This window comes from Camelus dromedarius, chromosome 23 (assembly GCF_036321535.1).
Source record: "Camelus dromedarius isolate mCamDro1 chromosome 23, mCamDro1.pat, whole genome shotgun sequence".
Classification (NCBI taxonomy): Eukaryota; Metazoa; Chordata; class Mammalia; order Artiodactyla; family Camelidae; genus Camelus; species Camelus dromedarius.
In genome coordinates, this window is record NC_087458.1 from 2,691,546 (window position 1) to 2,717,228 (window position 25,683).

The 25,683-nt window shown below is 46.1% G+C and overlaps 1 non-coding gene across 1 annotated transcript; it reads left to right on the forward strand.

Annotated features, from left to right (window-relative positions):
• The first annotated feature begins 16,557 nt into the window (after positions 1-16,557).
• TRNAC-ACA (transfer RNA cysteine (anticodon ACA)) lies at positions 16,558-16,630 on the forward strand. The gene has a single exon. It is a non-coding gene; the product is annotated as a tRNA-Cys (tRNA).
• The last annotated feature ends 9,053 nt before the right edge of the window (positions 16,631-25,683 follow it).

Sequence of the window (25,683 nt, forward strand, 5' to 3'; positions counted from 1 at the left end):
CCGCACGGGCGCTGGGGTCCTGCGGTCGGAGCCGCTGCCTTGGCCCCTGGAGTCCGGCCCGGCGCTCGGGGCCGGCTGGCCCCTCTTTCTAGGGAACCCCAGTAACACGATCTGTGTGTGCCTCTGGGTTGGTGGGGGAGAAGGGGTGGATGGAGAGGGATGGGAGGGGGGTGTGAGCGTGGAGGGGCGAGGGGGAAACGGAGAGGGAGAGGGAGCGAAGCCTGAAAGACAGGGAGAGGAGGAAGGGCAGAGCCCTGTTCCAGCCGCCCCAGCCCGGAGCCCACGGAGGCCTCCCCGCGCGCCGAGCCGCGCTTCTCAGGCTGAGCCGGGCTCTGCCGAGTGTCCGCAGAGGCTGCACGGAGCTTTGTGTGTGCGAGGGTGCCCTGTGTGAGTGAATGAGTGAGTGAGTGTGTGTGTGTGTGTGTGTGTGTGTGTGTGTGTGTGTGTGTGTGTGTGTGTGTGTGTGTGTGAGTGTGTGCGCGCACGCCCCACTCCCCGCCCTGGCGCGCCGCGTCCTAGAGGGGAGCTGCCCCCGTCCCCGCCGCCGTCCCCGTCCCCGCCGCCGAGCCCAGACTCTCCCAGGAAGAGCGGCATGGCAGGCGCGGAGGGCGGGCGAGAGAACTCCGCCGCCAGGCAACCCAGAAACTTTTCCCGTCGCGGGGATTTCTCCGGTGGCCGACGCTGCGAAGGCGTCGTGAGGTGCCCCGTGCCTCCGCTTCCCCATCGGGAAAACCCCGAGAGAGGCCTGGGGCTGCTGCCCGCCTCCCTGGGATCCGGTGAAGCCCAGCATTTTATTTTTTGTCTCAAACGCGTGGAGAAACCTTGCCGCTAGAAATGCGGGGGAAATCACAAAGTGGAAGTGCTATCATTGTTCTCCATCATCATCATCATCATCATAATAAAACCGTCATTAAGACGCCCTGAGACAGACAGACCCGGGAGCACCGATCAAGTGTCTGAGCATTTCTAGGGAAACAAAAAGCCTTTTTCCACCTGTTGGCTTCTGTCCTTTTCTCTTGTGTCTCTTCCTTAGATTTATTGGCCGATTTGTACAGAGAATGGGGTGGGAGGGGTTGGCGTTGCCCCTTCCCTCCTCCCTTGTACATATTTTTTTGAAAAAGGTCAGTGTAAGATGCTTGGGAGAGATGTGCCTCCCGTCAGAGGAGTTTATTCAGGACCTTGTGCTTGCTGGTGCTGGCAGGGTGTGCAGGCACATCTGTAAACTCTGCCTTGGAGGCTAAAGATTTTTATTGTGGCTTTTAGAGATTAAATGAGATTTATTTACAATTGCTGTTTATCAGAGAGTAAATACCTTAACCGTGTGTGTGAGGCTAAGAATGTGAAGGCTGTTTACTCACCGGTGGTTTTGTGGATAAAACCTGTGCTTTTTAAAGTGACATCTTGAGAGATGGAAGTCGGGGACTAATATCAGTGCCTCATATTTATCTTAAATTTTTTTAAGAAAAAAAATGTCGGCTTGTTTTCTTGCGTTGTGGGGCTTCCTGTCTTCTGTTCTTGGACAGCAGTTGTTGGAAGGCCGTCAGCTGTAGCTCTCTCTGAATTCTCTGGGGGAATTTCGCTTTCTTAGCTAATTCTAGGTTTTCTGTGACTCTGATGCTTGTCCAAAAAAATCTGTAAAAGTCTAGGAGGCCGTGCCTCCTTCCATTAACTGCAAGCGTTTATCAGACCGACGCCCTGTGGCAGCCAGACGCTGAAGCAACGCGCCAGCCCTGGGTGAGAACATCTGTGCTCTTCCCGCTGGGGCCTGGAGACCCGGACTTCTCGGTGTGGGAGGAGACGAGGGGAAGGTGTTAACTGGCCTGGATCTGGCAAGAAGCCCTCCCCTCGCCTCCCCCATCATGTTTCACTGGAACAGGACTGAACTTCATATTTTAAAACTTAATTGTTTTCTACTTTGTAAGCAGAAGGTCTCACCATGGGTTGTCTCTGGCAAGATTGCAGGGTCCAGATATCTTCCTAAAAGGTTAGAATTTCAGGACTGCCGGGGAAGAGGAAGGTTATCCTTCAGATTTTACATGAGTACACAAAGGCGGGGAAAGGCCGGCATGATCTGAGGGGACTCAGTGATGCTGCGGCCGCATCTGGACCACACCCTGGGGTTCAGAGTGCCCTGAGGGTCAGTTGTTACTGTGAGCCACCCTCGCCTGGCCTCCACACTTGTCTTGCCCACCTCAGCACTGGGCCAGCCTGAGATGCGCCGCTTTCGGAGCTCCGCTCACTGTGCTGGATTCGAGCGGTGTGCTGGGCCCGGCACAAGCATGGCAGACGTGTGTCACGACATGAATTTGCATGAATTCACACATGCATTCATTTGTTTATTCAAGCAATATTTTAGGGGCACTTGCTATGTACCAGGCACCTTCCTGAGCCCTGAGGGCGGGCAAGAAAAAGGCAGATGCACCCTTGCTCTCAGGGAGCTTGAAGTCTTGGCGGTATAATCCCCTAAATTAGCCACAGCAGCAAGTTGGTGCTGACAGTACTGATAACGTGATCGCACAGCATGCGGATGCGGTAACATGGGGCATAAAGTCGTCCTCATCACTGATCTGAAGTTGGTAACCAGACATAAGCTAACTGTCCTTTTTCCTTTGCGGCTGAGTCCGTCTCGCCCTGGCCAACTTCACTCCACTGGTAGCACCCCGACTCACAGAGTCCAGTGTTTCCAAAGACAGCAGGGAACCCCCTCTCTCTCTCCGCCCCCCTCTTCAACACAATACAGCATGGATACAAATGATGTCTGCTAACCCTTTGCACTTGCACTGTGTAATAACCTCACACTCACTTTGGGCCAGCCTGTGTTGTGTCGTCGTCTGGGTGACTGGGCAAGTCACGTCCGCGGTAGCCTCTGTGCGCCGTGAAGCCCTCGTGGGCCTTGGGGGGGCCGCGTGCTTCGTGAGGCTCTGGTCTCACTGGGCTTATTCCGTGGGCCTTCCAGTGGGTACTAAGCACTCAGCAGGACACCCCACCATTATCCCAGTCACCTTGGAATTCCAAGGACAATAATAGTGTAATGAAATGGCTTTATCCATCCCTTTCAACAAGGACGCATATATATAAAGGGAAAAAATTTTAAAAATCTCTTCAGCAGGTTCCCTTTTAATTGGGTTGTTAAAACCTTGCTGGTTTCATGAGGTCAAAGGTAGGAGAACCGCCCCCACCCCGCCTCGTGGTCTCGTGCGGAGAGAACGTGTGGTTGAAGTGCCTGTCGTGTCCTTGGAGGCCGATCTGTGTGGATGCTTGTAGCCCACTTTCTGCTCTGTGTCTTTCTCTGGTACTCAGCAGTGCTGTCTTCAATATTGTCAATTCACCTTTTTTTTTCAAGATGAACGTAGTAGTTTAAAAGGCAGGCAGATACGCCCACCCACACTGAGGTCTTAGATTTGCTGTCTGTACTCTGGGAACCCGCACAGGTTGTGTGGTAAAGCTGTGTGCCGAGCAACGTGAGAGTCGCTTCTGTGCGCCCACCGTGGTCACTACGCCGTGAAGTAGCCAGCCCCCACGCCGTCGCCCCATCCGGAGCGCGCCATAGTTGTCTGCGTTTGGCACCTGTGGCCATCGCCTTCTTCTCCTGTGAGCTGGATGACTTCATTTGCAAGTCTTTGATCGTTTCCGAGACGCTTCCCCCTCCCGAGACGCTTCCCCCTCCCTCGTGGGCTGCTCACTGGGGAGCGGCCTCTGGGGGAGGCAATCTGAGTCGCCCTGGAAGTGTAATCCAGAGAGGAGCAATCCGAGTGGGGAGTTCAGAAGTGACTAGAACAAGGAAAGATTTCACGGAACTGGGGAGCCAGACAGCAATGAGCCAGGTCATCTTTAACTCGGGGAATAAAGGTGAAGACTGTGATGACATTTAAAAAGGTGCGATGTGTGGGTCCTTGTGTAAATAAAACTGCCGGAGCCTCTGGTCCTGCGGAAGGGAAAACCAGCACAACGTGTGGGGCGTTCCCATGGCTCCTTGGTTACAAACACTGCCTTAGCATGTAGCTTTACTGAGGGGAATTTTGTGACCCTACCCCCACCAAGAGACATAAATATAAGATGTAAAATGGAAATTTTCTACATTTCTTGTAAGTCTTGACATTTTAATGCACTTTCAAATGACACCTGCTTAGTCCTCTCTTATAATTAAATAATCTTGTTGAGTTAAGTAATACTGTTAGCCGTCTGTTATATTTGAGTAAGTTTATGTGACTCACCCAAGGACTCTCAAGAAAATAAGGGGCAAGATGGCCAGCTGACTAAATCTCTGCATTAGGCGACATCTCTTCAAGAGATGAGAAGCAGAGGGATGAGGCACGCAGCATGCTGTGCAGGCCAGAGGTGCTGTGTTGACATGGCATTCACATAATTTGCCTTAGTTCTACAGATGAAGATACAGAATGTTAATCAAAAGAGAGAGAGCTCCATTTCCAATTTAATAATTGCATGTCTTTTTTATGAAGTACATTGATCCAGTTTCTGGGTTTTTTTGAAGGGAATGGGTAATTAGGTATTTTTAACGGAGGTACTGGGGATTGAACCCAGGACCTCATCCATGCTAAGCGCGCACTCTGCCACTGAGCTATATAGCTTCTCCCCACCCCCCAGCTTCTGGTTTTGGTTTTGCCCGTCTGTGACCCCATTCTACCCCGTGAACCTCTTTTAGAATGAAAGGATTGGACTAAATCATCTCTAAGTTTCCTCCCAGCTCCGTTATTCAGTATTTCCCTGATTCTGTGCATAGGATCCTCCATGAGCCTGGTCTTTAGGTCACCTTACACAAAGCCCAGTTCAAAGGGGAAATGTTGTGAGTTTTGTGGGTATATGAGATTCATCCCAATACATCCAAAACTATGTTGACATTTTGAAGTGAAAAGCACAAAAGAAAAAAGTGGGGTTTTAACTCATGGATTTTAAAAAGGGAATTTGCCAGTCAGTGCGCAGGCGCATGTGCAGGGGGACTTATTTTCAAGAGAATAGGCTGTTTTGAATGCATGTCTTCCTGTATAATAAGTATGAATTTAAAATGGACAGGCACTGGGTGCATCTCTGAGTTTCGCCATTCTCACTGCTTTTTCACAGAAATTGTGCTATTCCTTTTCGGATTATGCTTACATATTGTTTTGAGGATGCGAGGGACCAGTTTCAGCAATTATAGTGCTGAGAAAACATGCTGTGTGCTCAACACTGTGCTTTTGGGGAGGACAGGACTGACCATCTTTGTGGTATGGAACTCCTGGAGGATGTTGCTGAAGCTTTGCTGATATGATGATAAGTAAATTGTGTGTGTGTGTGTGTGTGTGTGTGTAATACCTTTAGGATGTGAGTAATAAATTGCTTCTGAAATGTGGCCAAGAGTGGGACAAAGAGAGTCGAGAGTGAATGACGTTTTTATTAATCATGTTTTCTATGAGTAATTCCAAGCACTATTCATTTGAAATTGGTTAAACCTTTGAAAAGATATAATTTAAAAATTGTACGTGGTAGCTTTTAACGCAATTTTTAGAACCCCAGAGTAAGTCCTCCTGCCCTGTTTTAGAAATATCATCTTGCTGGCAGCAAGGGGGACCAGCTTTGACGATTAGGAAAACCACTGACTCTTTGAATTGGTCTTATTTCTATCTGGAAAAAAAAATAGCATGTAAGATATAATTATAACTGGGAAAGAGAATTTTGAAAACCACATGTGATGGCTTTTGACTTAGTCCTTTCTTCCTGGTTGCTTACAGTTTCTAATGTTGGCTATCTTGCTTAATTTCATAACAATCCTTAGAAGTAGACACATAAGAGAAATGCATTATTGACTTTAAAGATGGGAAAACAGGACTATGTTGTGAAATAGTATTCCAGCAAGCTTTTTAGAATGTAAGGATATACTCTGTAGAAGTATGTGAGGTGTTTGGTTACTGATAAATGCTGAACTATAATGGAAGAGAAAAGCATATTCTGTATATTATTGCTGTCAATCTAATTTTTTATGATGTGAATCATTATCAAAAGCATTTTTATGCTATTCACTTAAAGATTCAAAATGCCTCAGTCTAAAACTTTGGAGAGCTTTAGTGATTTCCATGAAAACCATAATGTCTCTTTTTTTTTGAAAAATAAATACACAAACTCAAAATTAACAGTAATGGCAGTTGACAGAAGCCAAGCCAAGCCATCATTTACTCAGAAGAGAAACTTGTGGATCTTGAGGTAGCTTTATCTAATACCAGATATACTGGACAGACTATCATCCTTGGGGCTTCTGTAGTTAAGTATATGTTTGAAGAGGAAATTTTTCTGAGAGTCTATGGACAATGAGCTTTTGGAATGCAGGTCAAGGCATACGTGCTCAAACGATGCCTGGATCGGTGATTTATTGTTCAGAAATCCATGATATCCTGGGCTGTTTAAGGCAACCGCAGTCTGAAGAATGCAGTGTTTTAGCTCCTGTGCTAGTGCCCAGGCTGCCTGCCACCTCTGCCTAGAACATTCTTCTGCCTTGTCTTTTCGAAGCCAACTCCCGCTGCTCCTTCAAGACACATCCTGGGCATTTCTCCTGGAAAGCATCTTAGACCCAAACCACCCTGTCTCTGCGCCACCGCTCCTGGGCTGGGTGTGCGCTTATGTGGCCCTTATTATGCTGGAATCATCTGCCTCCCACTCTGGGCTGTGAGCCCCCCCACCCCCCCAAGGATTGGGACTGTCTTTAGTTTTTGCGCCACAAAATGCCAAGCACGGGGTGAGATAGAGCAGGTGATCAATAAATGTTGTTGAATGAATAGACAGCTTATATTGAAATATAGCTTATTAATAAATTAACTAAATACAAGAAGAATGACAGATCAAAATCTTAAATTCTTCAACCTTATATCCCACATTAAAAAAGGAAATTTCTTGGATTAGTGTATTCACTCTTCTCCCCCTTTGCAAAGAATAAATTACACATCCATAATAAAGTACTTTTATACCCCTGAATCCTCCCATTTCTTATGGCCAGTCTTTCTCCCTTAAAGCTTGTTTGTCTTGTTTCCCGTTCTTGGACCTTTGTGCTTCCCTTACCTAAGAGTTGATTTTTTATGTCAAGGAATCACTGATGATAAATGAGTCGGTGAAGTTTGTCTTGATATTTATTTATTTATAAATTTATTTTTTACTTTGCGGGGAGGAGGTAATTACGTTTATTTATTTTTAGAGGAGGTACTGGGGATTGAACCCAGGACCTTGTGTGTGCTAAGCATGCACTCTGCCACTTGAGCTATAACATCCCCCCCACCCCCTGTCTTGATATTTAGGTAGGAGCTGAAGAGGAGTTTCTGTCTCGTAGCTTTTGCTTACACCTAAGTGTCGCTTCCTTGACTTGCCAAGACCCTCATGTCCAGAACTCTACCATCTCCACCTCCCTTCCTTTGTGGCTTCTTCCTCATGGCTTCTGTCCTTATATTCTTTCATTCATGGTGTTTGCTGTTCATCGCTTCATTCTCTCAGAATTCCCTGATTCAGTTTCCCAAGAGAGAATCCAATGAACCCAGCTCATCTTTTCATCGTCCTGTCTTATGGGACTCTACCCAGCCGACGGTTGGAGTTGCCCAAGGGTCACCTCTAGTCCAGGACGCTGTGGCAAAGGGAGGTGGGTGGGAGTGGGGTGGGCTGGGGTTGTTGCTTGATATAAAACTGGATTGCCTTTTAGTAGGAACTGTGGAAGGACCATCTTCCCTTCCATGTAGCTGGCAACAAATGTACTTGACAGATCTAAGCCCATTATGGAAGTCTAAGAAATTAAGGATGACCAGGTTATTAAAAATTAAAATGTTTCATGGATGAAAGTTAGTATAACTGAGATAAGAAGACTGTGGGAACAAATAGCAAATTTATAACCAGGAAAGAAATTGGGAGAGGGAAGTGTATTAGAGTTAGTTCTTAGGTGAATGACAGTATTTCATGTATTTATTAAAAGCAAAAGTAGGTGAATAGCGAAAGTGAGACTATATTGACACGGACCCCAGAGGTAGTGTAAAAAGCAAGCGTAATCCTGGAGTTGGGGGCCAGGGTGAGAGTAAAAAGGAATCCTGAGCTTCTTAGTGCGGGTCTGCCTGTACTTTCTTCTTGTATTTTCTCCTTCTGTTTCTCTGTTCTGTACTTGATCCTTCTTGTATTTAGCTTCTGGAACAATCCATCATGAACTAGTGATGTGACCTCGGGCTGGTTATTTATTCTCTCTGAAACTCAATTTACTCATCTGTAAAACAGAGATAATGATTATTATTTCAGTAGCTTACTATATGAATTAAATTAGATTGCACAACATGTTTAAAGTAACTGGTGCACATTACCTAGAATGTAACAGATATTCTAGAACATAGGAAGGAAGGAAGGAGACATTGACTAGACAGTGTGCTGGGTATAGTCTTCGCTTGTTATATTATTTATTCCTTATAGCAGTTCTGCAGGATTGTTACACTGTATTATTTCTACTTTATTTTTTATTGGGGCTTAGGTACAATATTATATAAATGTCAGGTGTTATTTCTACTTTATGAATGAGGATACAATAATAATACTCAGTTGGGTAATGTGCTATGTGCAAAGCCCTGAACTAAACCCTTTCATGTGCTGTCATATTTAAACCAAGATAGGTGATATTAATGTCTTCATCTCATAGTTGAGGAAGCCGAGGTCTAGAGAGTTTAACTCGCCCAAAGTCACATGGCTGGTAAGTGGCAGTCAGAGCTTGTGTGTGAACTTATCTGAACTTAGGTCAGTGTGACTCCAGAGCTTTACAAAGTCACGCAGTGGACGAATGTGAATGTGACTGAGTCAAGATTCAGGTCTTGTTGAGGGCAGTGGTTCTGCAGTCCACCCCCGGAGGCGCAAGCTGACTGAGTGAAGCACAGTGGCAGTCACACACTTATCTGCATCTGAATCTGAGTGATTAGACAGACAAGGGCAAATTTTGGAAAGGGTACAAAGAGAAAAAATTTTTAGTAATTAAATTATGTCAAAATAAGGTCTCTCAGGCCTCGTGAAATGATTTAACAAACCTGTGTTGAATGTCTATCCTGTGTCAGGCAATGAAAAATAGGCATGGCGTTGTGGAAACGCGAGATGAGTAAGGCTCAGCCCCGACCTTTAAGGTGCTTTCATTCTGGTGGAGAGAGATAGATGCTCACACAACTAATTATAAAGCATACAAGCAGTGGATCAAAGAGCTATGGAGGCAAGAGCGAGACATTCGTTTGGTGGTGGAGGGAACTTGGGAAGGCTTCATGCACGAGGTGGCGTTTGCAGTAGTCTTTCAGGGGGCGAGGACAGAAGTCCCTAGACGCCTGCTAGAGTTCCCTTTTTCTTCACACCAGTGGTTTTATAAAGGGTGGCAAAAGTACCTACGTACTGTGGTAATATATTGATGAATAATGATATTTTCAAAGATTAGGTTCTTTGACTAAAAGTGGAGGAATATCTACTCTTGTTAATCGTAGGGCTAGAGCGGCATTTTTCTGGTCTGCACCTATGCACAATTCTATTGAAGGAATCAGAAAGCGGCCTTCTCTGTTCTGTGCATCCTAGGCTGGGGATCTGCAGGGGTCCAGGCATCCAACAAGGGCCTTACAAATCCCTCAGGCGGCCAGGTGGTACACCAGTACCTGTTCTCGGCTGTATCGTGTGGCATTGACTTGTACTAAGGCGCCGGCAGGCGGGCCATTTGTCTGTCTACACTTTGATTGGAGAGTTTACTCTGTAGTTGGGAATTCCCAGTTTCCCTTACGTACGATACCAGGCTTTCTGAATTTTTTTTTTTTTTGAGACAGTCCTATTTCAAAACATTTTGTGTTGTCTCCATAAGTATATTCATGATTGGTAGTCTGTGTGTTCCGGTTGTCAATTAAGGTGAGTTTCCACATCCTGATCCTGTTTAAAGAGGCCAAGCAGACATCTCCTGCATAAGGACCTTGTCCACCTGCACTGAGGATATCTGTCCTTGTCTGTACGCTGTGAGGTAGAAACCCAGCTAAGACACCTATCGCTTTGTTTTGTTTTGGTTCTTTGCCCAAGTCCCCTTTTCCCAAACTCTGCCAGTGGACGTCATGCTCATCCTTTCTCAAGGCCTGGCTCAGGAAAGTGGCTCATGTCACTTTCCCCACAAAGTCTTTATCCCCAGAGCCTGAGAAATCCCTCCAGCTCCATGGTGTCCCTGTTATCTTGCAGTTTTCTTGGAATGATCATAGTGGCTCTCTGTGCTCACTGTCACAAATCCCTTAACAGGTAATAAACAAGAGGCTTTAGTTTCAATTTACCTGTGTGTCCCACAAAATGCCCAACAGGGTCCCTGCCTTACAAGTGTTTGGTGCTCAGAGATGTTTATTGAACCGATCTGAATTGAATTCTTGGCTTCGTTCGATCGGCTTTGGGTATTAACATTGATGTCTGAGCCCCAGTTCCCTTCTGGAAAAGGAGCGTTGCTTTTTCAAAAAAAAAAAAAAAGCATCATCTTAACTGACTTTAGGATTTAAGAAACCACATAAGAGAAACAGTCATTGTAATTATTATTAATAAGCATCATTAAAATAGCATGAACTGATAGAATTATTTCCTTTGCTTGTTTTGTTTTTCTTTTACCCGCTGGTGGAGTGGGCAGTCTTGATAAACAAACTGGCCTTTTCCATCTCTAATATCTATGATTCTTTGAAATTTTATGCAGACAAGTGCAAGCTAATGTACACTGGAAGGAACAATTGCAACAGCTCACGCTCACTGATAGGCTCTGAATTACTCTACTTGTAAGTGCTCAGGAAAGAGATCTCGGATTCTTTGTGGATGGCTCAATGGAGACATCTGCTCGCCGCGCAGCAGCAGTCGGGAGAATGAATGAGATATAATGGGCTGTATTAACTTTCAGAATGGGATAAAGAATAATGCAGAAAATAATATACTGCATGTAATTTGGCATTGACTATTTCTGTAATTACAATAAAACATTTTAATGATATACATTGATATTATGACTTCACCTTAAAATCAGAATTCGGCTTTGGGTCCTTTCATTTCAAAGAAAACAAAGCAGAAATACAAAGGATCTGGAGAAAAACAACACACTGTCTCTAAGACATACAAGGGATTTGCCTGTAATGAGAAACTGAAAAGACAAGGACATTTTAATTTGGATAAAGGGTTGGGGGGGGGTGACATTGTATAAATTTATTTAAAATTAATGAAAGTTTCAGAAAATTGCTAGACCTTGCTTCTGATTACCCCTGGTAATGGAGGTCAGCGATGGGCAGGATAATTGACATCCCCGATAATCTCCAACCCTCATTTTAGCTGTTAGTTGCAGCAGCCTGTCCTGTGAAAAGTTTTAACAGACCAACAAATACAGAACACAGCGGCCCAGGGTTTGTGAACCAAACAGCCCACGAGAAAAGCAGTTTGGGGTGCTGGGAAGACAGGATTTGGAATAAGGTGACCAAGGTTCTAGTTTATCATCTCTGTTTATCTGCACAACCTTGAGTGATAAGCTTAGCTTCTAGAGACTCAGTCCCCTCGTCTGTGAAATGAGGGATCTGTAGAATTAGCGGCTTGTTGGGAGAACTAAGTGAGCTCATGGGAAGTGGCTGGTGAGCTGTGATGTGTGAGTTTGAGAGCTGGCTGTCGGGTGCCCGCTGCCCCCCTTGACCTGCCCATCTCGAGAGCAGACGTGGCCCCCAGCGCCGGGGCCTTACACCGCTCCGTCCCTTGTCTTGAAGCTTCTGCTGCTTCTGCTCATGGCAGGAGACTTTAGGAGCCGTAAAGCGACATTTCCTTCATCCCAGCACCATCTGCAGCACACCTCCTCTCTAGCTCCCAGAAGGCCTTGCAGTGATTTGGCATATGCTTTCACTAACGCAGGACTGTCTAAAGGTCGTCCCTGCAGTTCCCTCCGTGGCCCTCTGAGGCGTGTGCTGCAACCTCCTCCCCTCCCGGCTGCAGACGCTGAGGCTGGACAGCGTGCTGGGGACACACAGTGGTGGCGGAATAAAGAGTGAAGCCAACACTGTCCTGCCTCTGGGTTGATTTTAAAAGTCTGGACAACTGACTCACACGACAGTACCGAGCTCTTCCCCGGAGTTCTGTCCCTCGGCCCCCACCTCCGCCAGAGCCCGGCCAGGGCCCCCGCCTGCCCTGAGCGAAGTCACCCCGCCTGCCTTCGCGCCCGGAACTGCAGCTCTTAGCATACTGCCGTGTTAACAGCGGTAGACCCTTATACCCTGTTCGGTTAATAGTTGATTTAGCTGAACAAGTGAGTTAAAGCAAGAATCATACACAATGATAGAATCATTCTTTAAGCCGTTATTTCAACTTAAAACATTCCTCGAGTTGTTGCTGTGGGGCCGGGGTCTCGCCCTTTGAGTGTAGGGCCTCGCGTTAGCGCTCTGCCGCCCTGTTCCTGGCGCAAGCCGCCCCTCCGAGGCGTTCGCAATCATCTCCTCTCGGTTTCTTTAAAGTGGAGCGAGATCTTAAAGACATTTTGTGAGGCAATCAGATTTTTTCCCCCAGATTTAATGATGTTTTACCGTTGGCTCTCCCACACCTAAGTTGCCACTATATTTTTTAGTATCTCCCTTTTAACATGCCTTTCCCACACGTTCAGCTGAGATCGTATAGAAACAACTTGTCTCTTTTGCACTCGTATTTCATTACTTTAAGTAACTTTAATTCACTTGTGTAATTACAACAATAGGAAGAACTAGCATGAGCAGCTTTGGGAAGCAACACACTGGCTTGTGGTGGGCAGACAGCTCCGGGGTCGGGAGTCGCAGGGTGCAGGCGCCCTGGAGCGGCCTCCCGGGACTGCAGTCACTCAGCACGTCATGGGCCCCGTGTCTTTACATGTGCAGAGGAAATGCAGGCCGCAGGTCAGTCGGTTCAGTGCCAGCCACTTAAGAGCTCCTGCTCAGTACGGCTCCTGCTCTGTGTCTGGTCTAGAAGATAAATACCTTGAAGGTCTAGCTTGTATTCCGGAACCCAGCACAGTGATGGGTATACAGTGGGCCCTCGAGAAACGCTGACTAACCAGCTAACTGACTGTACCACCAAAGACAAAGCTCAGCTTTGCCACTGCATGTCTCCTGGTGAGGGTCCTCAGCAACAGTCCACTGCCCAGAAGCTGGATCAGAGAGCAACAGACAGCAAACGAACTCCTCACATCGCCTTAAGATGAGATAAGAGACACCATTAAGCAGTTAAACATAAAGAAGTGAATTTTGTGTAGTAGGTAATTCACCGGGGTAACTCACTAACACAAAAACAGCAAGCTAGTACACGTGATAGCATCTTACGAAGGACCAGGTAGGGTTCTTCTGTGAGGAAAAATCCACACTTACAACCACAGTGTTTGACTACAAAAACCTCTCTGATGATTACGTTCAGGACCAGCCGGGTGAGGAAAAATTCTCCCTGACTGATACGTCCTTGCAGCATTTCATTTATGATATGCGTCTTTTGACAAAGTAAGGCATCTGGAGTTGAGCACCAGAAGAGGAAAGAAGTCAGGTCTGAGGGATATTAAACTTGACAGAGACATTCTGTGGTCGGTGATTGGCTTGGGAAGTGGGGGTAGATGGTTGGTAATGGCAGGGATGTCTTCTTTCCTAAGATAAAGCTGGTAAAAACATTTAGCTTTGTGCTCAATAAATGATTGAACCAAAATAAACTGAGCAAGCACAGTTGGAAAATTACAGAAAGTTTATATGACAAGGAAATGGAACGAGAAGGAATTTTATATATTGTGTGTGTGTGTGTGTGTGTGTGTGCACGCACAGAATAGAAATAACCTCGATAGGATAAGATCTGGTGTGAACCTTCTCATTAATTTTCCATATTAAGAGTCTGTGGGCCACTTTCAATAATTAATTCTTGAGGACCTTCCTGTTCCTCAAGAGGTTATGAAACAGTTGTCTGGAAAAGAATGGAATTAACACTGTATTGGGCACTCACTGTGTACCAGTCATTATGCTGTGTTCAGTATATGTTAGCATTCTCCTTTGCATATAAGTTGCAATTGATTTTTGTAACAGCCATCTCACTTTATGTGCTGCTATGAAAGAAAAAAAAACAAACCACTCCCAGTTAACCACGGCACACCGTCAGTGTGAAAATACATCTTTATTTCAGAGCTATTAAAATGTGAAAAATATGCATCTTAGAATCACTGAGCTATGGTGTCTCACTTAATCCTCCCCCAAACCCTTAAATTAAGTAGTCGCATTGTTGGATGGAGAAAGTGAGGCTCAGAGAAGTCAAACAATGTGCCTGAAGTCGAATAGCAGGTGAGTGTCAGAGCTGGAGTTTGACCCAAATTAGTCCATCTCCAAATCCCGTGCTCTTTCCATAGTAAAAGCTCTTTTCATGATTGCTGCTGATTGAAATCAGTGTTGGCCCAGGACTCAGAGCGGTTAGAAAATACATAATACAAACATTGCATCCTATTAAAAGCACTTACCTTTGGACTTACCGCCCAAAAACATTTCCAAAGGGGGGAAAACTGTGAACGACAGTGACGTCAACGAGAGCATGGATTTCTAAGAGTAGAGGGACAGCCTGAGTTCCTCTGTTCCCATCTCTGTCTGGTGCTTGAACTCCGACAACACCAGCACCACCACACCCGCCCCCCCAGGAGCCCTGGGGCCCCTGAGAAGCAGCAGCAGGGCCCCTTGGGCAGCGTGGTGCACCTTTTGTGAGCTTTTCTTCGTCACTGGTCCTGGTTCTGTGTGTGGAGACGTGTAGAGCTGGCCTCGCTGCGCACCTTGTGGCCCTTCCCACACTTGAAAACAACTAGGTGGGTCCTTCCAAGACTCTCTTCTCTGAGTTGAACATTCTGAGTTCCTTATAGGACATGGTATGGAAACCTCTTTGTCTGGCCACTATACTGATGTGTCTTTTAAAGAGGAGTATTCAGAATTGATCATTTTGTTCCATGTGGTGTAGAGAACCGTCACCTCCCTTGTTTCAGGTACCACACTTCTCTTGGTACAACCTGTGGGTACATCTGATACCTCCAGCACCGCATCACAGAGGGTAGACTCCTTCTCCTTCTTTCCTCTCCTCTCCTTCTCGCCTCCTCTTTTCTCCTACTCTTCTTCTTTCCTCTTCCCCTTCCCCTTCTCCTCTTCCCCTTCTCCTCCTCCTCCTCCTCCTTCTTCTTCTTCTCCTTCTTCTCTTCTTCTTCTTCTCCTCCTTCTCCTCCCCTCCCCCTCCTCCCCCTCCTCCCCCTCCTCTCCCTCCCCTCCTCCTCCTCTTTTTTTTTTTTTTAAAACACCCGCTATGTAGGCAAACTGGACTTCAAAATTCACCTTGTTAGAGTTGAAATTCTGAAGTTTTTTCACTTTGGGTTTTTGTTTTCTTTTGTTGGATTTTTTTTTTTTTTTTTTTTTTTTGGCGTTTGACACTTACCTCTCTCAATTTTGTAACATCCACAAGTGAGATTTTTTTAAAAAGTGGTTTTCTATAGCTCTAACAAAATCATTGCTCTACAGTTTGAGCAGGACAGGGCCAAAGACAGAGCCCTTTGGGAGGTCATAGGAAATCTTTTAGTTGTTCAGTTCTCAGCCCACCGAACTCTTCTGTCACGCCCTGCATTCCTCTGTCTTGTCTACGACCGTACCAGGGGCTTTCCATATGCCCTCCCGTTTAACCTGGGCAAAACCTCCGTGTAGCAGACACTATTGTTCCTGGTTTATAGTTAGGCAGACTGAGCCTGAGACAGCAGCTGCCCAGGATTACCTGTTTATTAGAAGCAGAACCAGGATTTGCACCCATGTTTTCACATCCCTTCTCTGCCGTGGCTCCACCCACTGCAAATTACTTTGCTGAAATCCAGAAAATGTATTTTATCTCATTTTCCTGAACTACAGGAGAGCACTTCTGACCTCAAGGAGCCAAATGTCACTGTAGAAATGCCCTGTCTTCCTCCTTCCCCCGGAGGAGAGACAAGAGAGCGTCTCTGGCCAGAGAGTGGATCCTCAGTCCTCTCCAAGGGTAGGACTCCCGCCCTTTCCTTCCTGTTGACCTCTCTTTCCTGGATCCTCTGGGCAATGCAACAGCAGTTGATCCTGAAGGCCAGGACCTAGGCCCAGAGAAAACAGAAATTTAAAGAAGCTGGCAAAAGCTAGTTACCTAAACTCTTGGTAGCAAAGTCACACACACACACACGCACACACACTCTCTCTCTAGAAACCAGAGTTAGCCTTTCTCTCCCTTCCTCAGCACAAGCTATGAGGACTTCATACTCAAAATAAGTTACAATTGTAATGTAAACAAATGTTATAAATATAAAATATATGTAAATATAAAAATGTAAATTAAAAAAATATATAAAATACCCTCCACTACTCAAACCGTGACTGGCTTCCAGCTGGGTGGTAGGCAGGAAGGTGTGTTGGCCCCGATGGGACTCCTAAGGGGCTGTGGTCTGGGGCGCGGCGAGCCGTACTCTGAGGGGGCGCTGACTGCCACATTTCTCTTTCACTGCGGGACTGAGCTTTGGAGGATTCCTTAATCTTCCAGGAGGAGTCTTTTTAAATATTATGTAGTAACAAGAGGGGAGGGTATAGCTCAGTGGTAGAGTGCATGCCTACAATGCACGAAGTCCTGGGTTCAATCCCCAGTGCCTCCATCAAAAAATAAATAAACCCAATTACCTCCCCCCAAACAAAATTTTATTTAAAATAAAATAAATAAAATAAAAATAAATAAGAAGTAATACAAACAAGGCACCATGAGTTCACGGGGGCTTCATGGGTCTCAGACATAATTAATTACAGAAGGTTTGCAACTGAACAATGTACTAACAATATGCATAATTCAGACAGCAACGGCGGCATCTCGTTATCCTCCTTCACAGAGTCAAGGTCAGGGCACGAAGCAAAGACGGTGAAGGAGGGAAGTTTGCCTTGTGGCTTACTAAGCCACAGTTGTATCCATTTCCTACCGAAATAGAAGCCTTTGCTCCACGAGGAAGTTCATTCAGCACCCTTCTTCCAAAGCAAAGTCACAGAAGATAAATGAACTCACCAACACGACTGACTGAGGCAAACCCCAGCACGCTAATTCAGTCTTTGTGGAATGCCAACATAGTACAACGAAGAATTAGGGAATTCACTGAAACTTTTATCTTTTTTTTCTAAAAAGGAACTGCTCCACTCAAAATTAATTGCTAAGGGAAATGGTCCAACATTATTTCCCGTAGACCTGCCTTGGGAATTGAAGGACTGTGGGTAGTGGGAGCCACAGACACGGAAGCCGCGTCCTAGGGCACCGCCAACACAGTGCGCAGGTTCCAGCAGTTCCCGAGTGGCCTTCTCTCACAGCCTCTCCATGTGAAACAATGGAAACCTATTTCCATGCTTATCTGTGTTTCCCGGGAGCCCTTAATGCCATGGTGGAGATTAAAGGGCTTGGTCCTTCTTATTCCCTCTTATGATTATTCATAATTTTCTAAAATCATCTTACTGAGCAATGCCGCCTAAAGATGAATTTTCTATCGAATTGTCTACTTGTTCACTTGTTCATTCATTCATTCATTCATTCATTCATTCATTCAACAAATATTTATCGAGCACCTCCTGGACACTGTGTTCTCTGCTGCTGACGAACAAGCATGAAAAATGAATAAGGTTCAGTCACCGTCCTCAAGGAGCTCATAATTTAGTAGAGGAGTAAGACGTGTACACGGATAACGATAATACAAAGAACCATTAAATAACTGCTTTAAAAAGATTCGGACCAAATCCTGTGGGAGGTTCACATCTAGTCAAAGAGAGCAAAGAAAGCATCATGTGGATGGTATCATTTGACTCCAGGGATTGAACAGGATAAGGCATCTCACAGATGTAATTGGAGGACGCATCAATTCAGACCCAGGAAACAGCATAACTGAAAGCAAGGCGTGTGCTGAGAAGAGCAAATAAACCAGTTTGGCCAAAGCATAGGAAGAATGTAGGAAGTATGGGGAGAAGAGCAGCTCGGGACACCTGGTGGGGGACCCAAAAAACTGAGAGAATTACAATTAATTTCTTGGGCAATGGGGAGCCAGTGAAAGTTCCTGAGCAGAAGAGTGACCTAAGCAGACCTTTACTTTTGGAAGATTTATCAGTGGTATGCGGGGTGGAAGGATCAGACGAGGGCTGGAAGAGCAGTTCGAGAGCCACTCGAACACTTCTGGTGAGAAGTGGTGAGGACTTGAGTTAGGGGGACGGCGGTGGCAATGCAAAGGAGGGGCTGACTTGATAGGATTTGGCAACAGATTAAACGGGGGTGGGGAGAGATTCACCCAGGACAGGTAACTGGCAAAATGATGCTCTTAAGAGAAACTGGGTGCATCCACCTGTGTACTTATATTTCTGTGTTTGGGCAAGGGGATGGCAGGATTAAGAGTAATCCTTTTAAAAGACAAATCAGATCCCATTGTGCCACTGCTTAGTAATATCCAAATGGCCTTCCACTACATTTAGAATAAAATCCAGACTCCTCACCATGGCCTAGCATAAGCTCTCCACGACCTGACCCCTGATTCACTCTAACCTCATCTCTTAGCACTCTCCAGGGTCTCAGCTTGAGCCATACTGGCCTTCGTTCAGTCCCTCGAACGCCCCAACTTTATTCCTGCCTCAGGGCCCTTGGATCTGCTGTACCTTCTGCCCAGAACACTCTGCCCCTAAATATCTGGCTCTTCTTGTCAGTCAGGTCTCATCTTCAATGTCGTCTCCTCAGAGAGGCCTTCCCTAACCAATCAGCTACCGCGCCCTTCGCCTGCAGCTGCTCTTTAGCCCCTCGTCCTGCTTTCTATTCTTCATGGCACTTAACCATCGTCTGAAATGATCTTATTTATTTGCTTACTTTGTATCCGTGTCCCTCTAACAAAAGTAAGCTCCAAGACTGTGTCTAGTTCATAACGGTGTTCCAATTATTGGAACCAAGCCCAGCACACAGGAGTTTATGAATGAATGCATGAATGAATGGGTGAATGGATTCTCTTTGGAGAATGTTGGCTTTTTATGCAGGTGTCACATTCAGGTAGAGGTGGGCGACAAACACTTAGAGATGTGGGACTGGAGCTGAGAGAGGGCCAGGTTTGACGTCTGCCTTACAGCTCCTGGGTCTTTTTGAGCAAAGGCCTCGCTTTAATGTTTCTGCCTCCATCACGGATACTAACGGATCTCCAACGTAACCTACAGTGTACAAGTGTCTTTCGTCCTCCAGAGATTGTCTACTTGGTAGACTTGAGCAAAAATGCTACTTTGAAATAGTTTTGGAATTCCTGTTTTAGAATTACCCACAGAGTCTGCAGCACCTTCATAATAGTGCAAAATATTAATAACTTGCCTTCACTAGGCACTTGTGCAGGTACTGTCCTCAGTGTTTCACACATTATCTCATTTAATCCACCTCCAAACCGTATAAAGTAGGTAAAAAGATTCCCCAGTTTTGCAGTTGAGGAAACTGCGACTCCAAAACATTAAATCCCTTGAACAACGTTCGGTCTGAAGTTCAAATTCAGTCTGAGAGATCCTGAAACCTGCACGCTTAACCACTTGGCAGCCTGCTCTGTGGTGAGGCGCGTGGACCTGGACTTTGTGGGCGGGTGGGGAGGAGGTGGGAACCCTCCTCTTCCTCTGACGTGAATGCGCTCTTTGGGAACAGCCAGGAGGAGTAGAACAGAGTCCCGGCTGTGCCACTCAGTAGGCGTGGGGTCTCTCACCAGTGTCTCTGTCGTGACAATGAAACGCTGCTGAGAAAGCAGTTCTCACAGAATGTGTTCTGCCAAGTGCAGTCCACAAAACACCTGGCGCACAGTGGGACTTAGCTGTTCCTGCCTTTCATTTTCTCATGAGAGACACAACTAACTCTTGATTCTTTCAGTGTCTGATGGTCTAGTTGGTGGAGCATTGGGTCCCCTGCTTTTCCCTGTCTGTCTGCTGTCAGACCTAGGAGGACTGTATATAATTTGTGAGCAATTCCACAAGGAGTTAGGCAAGAGGAAGGATTGGAGGTTGTACTGTCCGTACAGGGAACCGGAGAAATGAAGTCTGAAGTGATCGACGTAAGTTACCACGTCATCATTGTTTGCAGTCTGTGACTGTGGGCAAGCAGGCGGATCTCCAGTTCCTCATCTGCAAAGTGAGATATCACTTGTCTTCTGCATCATGGGGTGGTTGTGAGGAGCAGATTATGGCCATGAAAGAGCTTTGGAGAAAGAGCATGAAGTCATGTGCAATTGTAAGGTGCCAGTGTTGCTGTCCTTCCGGAATGAGAGTCCGTCCTTCTTTGTAGAAGGTCTAAGACAGTCATCGTGCTCTGTTTGTAAGTTGCCTAAATTAAACCCGTGCCTTCCTTTATTCTATTGAAACAGTTCTCAAACCACTCCCTCATTCTTTTTTTATCTTTATACTTTTTTATTCTTAGTTTTTACTGAAGTGTAGTTGATTTACAATGTTAGTTTCATGCATACAGCAAAGCGATTCAGTTATACACATACATACATATATACATATGTCTTTTTGCAGATTCTTTTCCATTACAGCTCATTACAAGAAAGTGAACATAGTTCCCTGTGCTATACAGCAGGTCCTTGTTGGTTATCTATTTTATACATAGTAATGTGTGTCTATTAATCCCAAACTCCTAATCTATCTCACCCCCACTTCCCCCCCCCCAGTAACCATAGTGTGTTTCCTATGTCCACGAGTCTATTTCTGGTTTGTAAATAGAATTTGTATGTTTTTCTTTTATCTTTATACTTAAGGTTCTGGCTTAAATAAAGTTGACCCCTTCCCTACCTAATATGGTAGCCAGTATCCACATGTGGCCATTTACATTTAATTTAATAAAACTGAATTCAGTTCTTCAGTCACACACTAGCCTCATTTCAAGAACTCAACAGCCACGTGTAGCGAAGGGCCACCAAATCTTGCAGTGCAGAGAGGACGTGTCCATCTTTGCAGAAGTTCTGTTGGACAGCACTGTTGTTGATTTTCTTGATTTCCATTTCCCCATCCTTTCTCATGGCGCGATAGCCTTGATAAAACCAAGCTAGTTGTTCTCCAGATGAGGAAATTGAGACCCAACGTACCTGTACAGACCCAACAGCTATAATGACAGAATATCAAGAATCAAAAGAATGTTAGCCACCATCTCCTCCAACTTCCTAATGTTACGCAATGGAAAATTGAAGCCCGAGGAAGTACAATCAGTCCCTTGCTCGAGCTCTGCAGCCCTTCCGTGGGGTGCCACTGCTCTGCTCACAGTGTCCCTGTGGCCACCTGAGTAAAGAGTAGGCTTGTGTTCCTCTTGCAGGGCTGCTAATACCATGCGTCTCAGAAGGAAATACGCCCAAGACGGAATTCACCCGCCGCTTGGTGGTGTCCCTCAGCATCCTTCTCCCGCCTGGCCAGTGCTGCCTGCGGGCTCTCGCTCCGTCCCAGCGGAGGCACGCTGGAAGCTGGGCCGCTCTCCGGTCCACAGCTGCCTTCGCTAAGTGCCCAGGGCCCTAGAAGGCCGGCTGCCTTGAGAACAGAGTATTCGTATTTGGTGATTGAGAATTTGAATAAATTCCCCAGATCAGTTTAAATTCCCTGAGATTGGCCTCACTTCCTCTTTACACACATTTAAATCATGAAATATTGGATCTTTAAGCAAACTGCTCGGGAATGTAGAGTGGGGATTGTGGTTCCCCAGGGTTATATGCAATGTGGATTAAAGTGCTAAACAGCCTGTGGTGTGCAGTAGGTGCCCAGGAGAAGGTGAACGCCCTTCCCTCTGGCTCTGCCCGCGTCCACCCCGACCCTCTTACCAGCTGCCGGCCCTTCCCTAGATCACGGCATAAAACACTTGCAATCCCCGAGGTTTTGTTTTTTGCTTTTTGTTTTTTTAAACTCTTATCCCTTTTTAAAAACTGAAGTGTAGTTGCTTTACGACGTTGTGTTCATTCCTGATGTGTTCTCATCTCTTTGATTAACCTTCACTGACAGCCTACAAGTCTGGGTCCAGGGTAGGAACAATTTAACTGTAAAGGTGTGAGAGAAGAGCGTACTTTGCAAACTTATCAAGACAAAGGATCTAGTTGGTATAAAAGCGTTTCTAGAGACAACAGGGTACATTTGAAGTAGGAAGTGTGCCAGAAAATCCGTGCTGTGTGTGTGGAGTGTAAGCGTGTGGACTAAGCACCTGTGGGGGTCGTTCGTCAGGTGAAATGGCCTTTGGGGCCTTATTGGGAAAGGGGTTAGCTGGGTACCTGAGAACAAAATATACCTGCAGGCAGAGGCGGGTCCAGGTTTGGGGGAGCCTGAAGCGTATTCAGTTTGGAGGACCCTCCTGAAGAAAAGGATATTCACAATGACTTCGGTGCAGGACCTTGGAGGAGGGCTGTGAACGAGAGGTTAGAGCGTCATTGTCTTTTTTCTTTATAGGTTTAGGCCCAACATGAGGGTTTCCTTCTGTGTCCGATACCCCACTGGGGAGGGAAGGCGCAGCAGGGATGCTAAGTGGAAGCTGATCATAGAAGGATTCTGGGTGTGTGACGTTATTGCATCAGGCATGTTTTATTCGCTGATCGTGTATGGAAGCTAGGGAAAAAGTTGAATTGGGCCTTGTGGGAAATAGAGTCTGAGTGGTTCAGAGAGGGACGAGAACCTTTCCCAACATGGGGAGGGAGTCGCGCTCCGATGCTCACATTGTCTCTGCAGTCGTATTTGACTTCATGAAGTAATGCTGTATCCTTTTCTTCCTCTCTTGTTTTCTACGAAAAGCACCCCCTTCCCAATCCTCTCTCCACACAGGCGCAAACACACGCATCTCCAACAGGCGGCTCTTACAAGCCCTTGGCTTTGATGATGATTTCTTGTAAGAGTGAATTCACGGACTGCACAGAAGCCAGGAAACCAGGATTTTAGAACTCTCCTTAACATGAGACCCTGATAACAGCAGGATCATCAGGAAGTTGAGGAAGAGAATTCTCCTCTGACCTGCGTTTCACCATCATAGATAACTCATTTCCAAAATATTCTAACTGAGTGGACATCTCACACACACTAGGTATATGCCTAAGGGAAATCTAGAAAACAAAATGAAACCCCTTCATTTATTTTTGAGTCCAGTAAATGCAAGGAAAAAATATTTTATTTTAAAAACCAGCTATGTTCAACAATTAGTGGTACAAAAATTGATATACTTTTTAAAGCATCAAACTTGGCTTGTAACTGACACCCCTGGGGGAATAATGCCTAACTTTGTTGAAGGAAAACATGTGAGGAAATAATGAGACTATAAGAAGTGAAAGCAAGTAGTGTTCCTGCATAACGAAGCCTAAATCCGTCCTTGTCCTGGGACCCCCACCCCCGCCCCAATCACAGAAACCAATGTCTCCTTCCTTCTAATGCAGAGGGCCCCTTATCTGGTGACCCAGCAGGTCTGACTGCTCGGCTGCTGGCTATCTATTTCAAATTTTCTGTTTCATCTCAGCTCTAATAATCACACTTTCAAACTGCATGCATACTGCTCTGTAACTCGCCTGCACACAGACACTAGCAGAGCGCACCCACTCTCCTCCACAGAGCTGGTGGTCCCCTTTTGGAAGGCCTTGTATATCAAGCTTTAGGTGTGTGAACAGTCCCCCTGACCTCTGTAGCCAGTGTCTTATCGTTTTAGACATCCAAGCCCATCGCAAGAAGGTTCTAGTTCTGTTACTTCTCCCAGTGAGGATCTGTTTGAGGATGTAAGTGCTTTAGGGCAAAACTGTGGTCAAATTATCTCGTAAAAGGTATGTTGCACAGCCTGTCGAGGCTTTAAAGCCCAACAGAGCAAATTCTTGGTAACAGATACCTTGTTCTCTGATACAACCTAGAAACCTGGACTTTGTGGAATCACAAAATTCCATTTGGTCCAACATCTCACTGAATGCTTAAATCCCTTCTCTCAGTAAATGTCATACCTGGGCAATGCTGAACCAGACAGGTTGCCAGGAAAAAAAGGCAAAAATCAACCAGTTTCTTTGTTATTTCACTTGGATCCAAACAGAACAAAAATTAGTACTTTGTGATTTCTATACACCTATCTGAGGGGAACCTTTCACTTTTTTTTCAACTAGAGGAAGGGCTCAGATGAAACAATAGGGCAACTTCAAGAGGACTCTTAGCAACTTCTCTTACCTGCTTCCTTCTTTCCCACGGGTCTTCCTAAAAGACATAGGTAGTGAAATAGTCAGACTGGAGGACATCTTCTATCCAGGGCCAGAGCAGAGGTTTTGCAAGAGAAGGGGGCTTTCCTTACGTGTGTGTCGTTGTATCCATGCTTACCTCTCCCCACGGCTTGTTTGCACGTCGGGCCTGTTTCTCCCATCATTCTCATTCATTCATTCATTTATGCAGTCATTCCCTGAGGACCTACCTCTGTCCCAGGTGCTAGGGACCCCTAGGAATCGCAAGATAAATGCCTTCCCTTCAGGGAACATACTGTGTTGTGTAAGGATGAAGAAACAGTCCAACATAAGGCTGCAAAAATTATACACAGGAACCTGGAGGAGGGAAGGTGGGCACCAAAGAGCCGGGGGAGGCAGGGGAAGGAGGGGACGCTTAGACCGAGCTTCACAGCTGGGGGAGGGCTCTGGGGAGCAAAGGGGGGGAGACGCAGTGGGAGAAGGACACCCAGTAAGAGGGAACAGAACGTGCAAGGGCATAGAGCCATTCAAGAACCAAGCCTTCTTAGTAAATAGTTATTTTCTTGAAAAGGATTCTTTTTTGGCGAGAGTAGAAGGAAATGAGCAAGGGGCCAGGAGAGGAAGGATCTGTCCCACTTCACCCTGTGAGATCATTCTGACAGAACTTGGGAAGAGGGCAGGACCAGAGTCAGATATTAAACAGCGCTGTCACAGTGAAACAGGAGAGGGGTGGGCAGAGTCGCTGGCAGTGAGAATGAGGAGGAAGGGGTGTGTTTGAAACCTTTTGGAGGTAGACTTTGAAAGACCACGTGGTTGTGAGACAGCAGAGTCTGGCCTCCGGTCTAGGCACCTGGGTGTTAAAGGTGCCATTTTCTGAATGAAAAACAGAATAGGGGTTAAAAAAGGAGGATCAGCCACAGGAGAAGATTGGTTCTGTTTACACTGAATCTGAAGACTCTGTGCGACATTCTGATGTCCTACTGGAGCTTGTGGTTGGAAAACTCCTGGCTAGCGCTCAGTTAGTGTCAACAGATAAATGTTCATTACGGACTTTCTGTACATCGACTATTGTGTTCAACAGGATGTCTGGGCTAGAGACACTGGTTTGAGAACCACCTGTTTGCAAGTGGCACTTGAAACTAGGGGAAATCACCGTGGAAGAGCACGCTGAGTGAAAAGAGAAGTTTTAGAATGGAAGTCTGGGGACCCCTGATGCTTCGTGACAAGTAGAGGAGAGCTGGGAAAGAGCGGGAGGTGAGAGAAGAATGAGAGAGGTGGCATCCCACAGTGCGAATCCTGCAAGTCAGGCGGGGTGGAGGCTGGAAAGTGCCTTTCCCGGTTGACCACTGGAAGCCATCTGTGGCCTGAATGAAAGCAATTTCTACGAAGTGGGGCAGGTGGGAGCTTTGCATTATCACCTTCTTGGGGGCAGGGATCATGTTTGCAAATTCTTGTGTGTTTATGCTCGGCCTTTTGCTCCTCTTCCTCGTCCTGTCCCTTTGGACCACCCCTCCCCC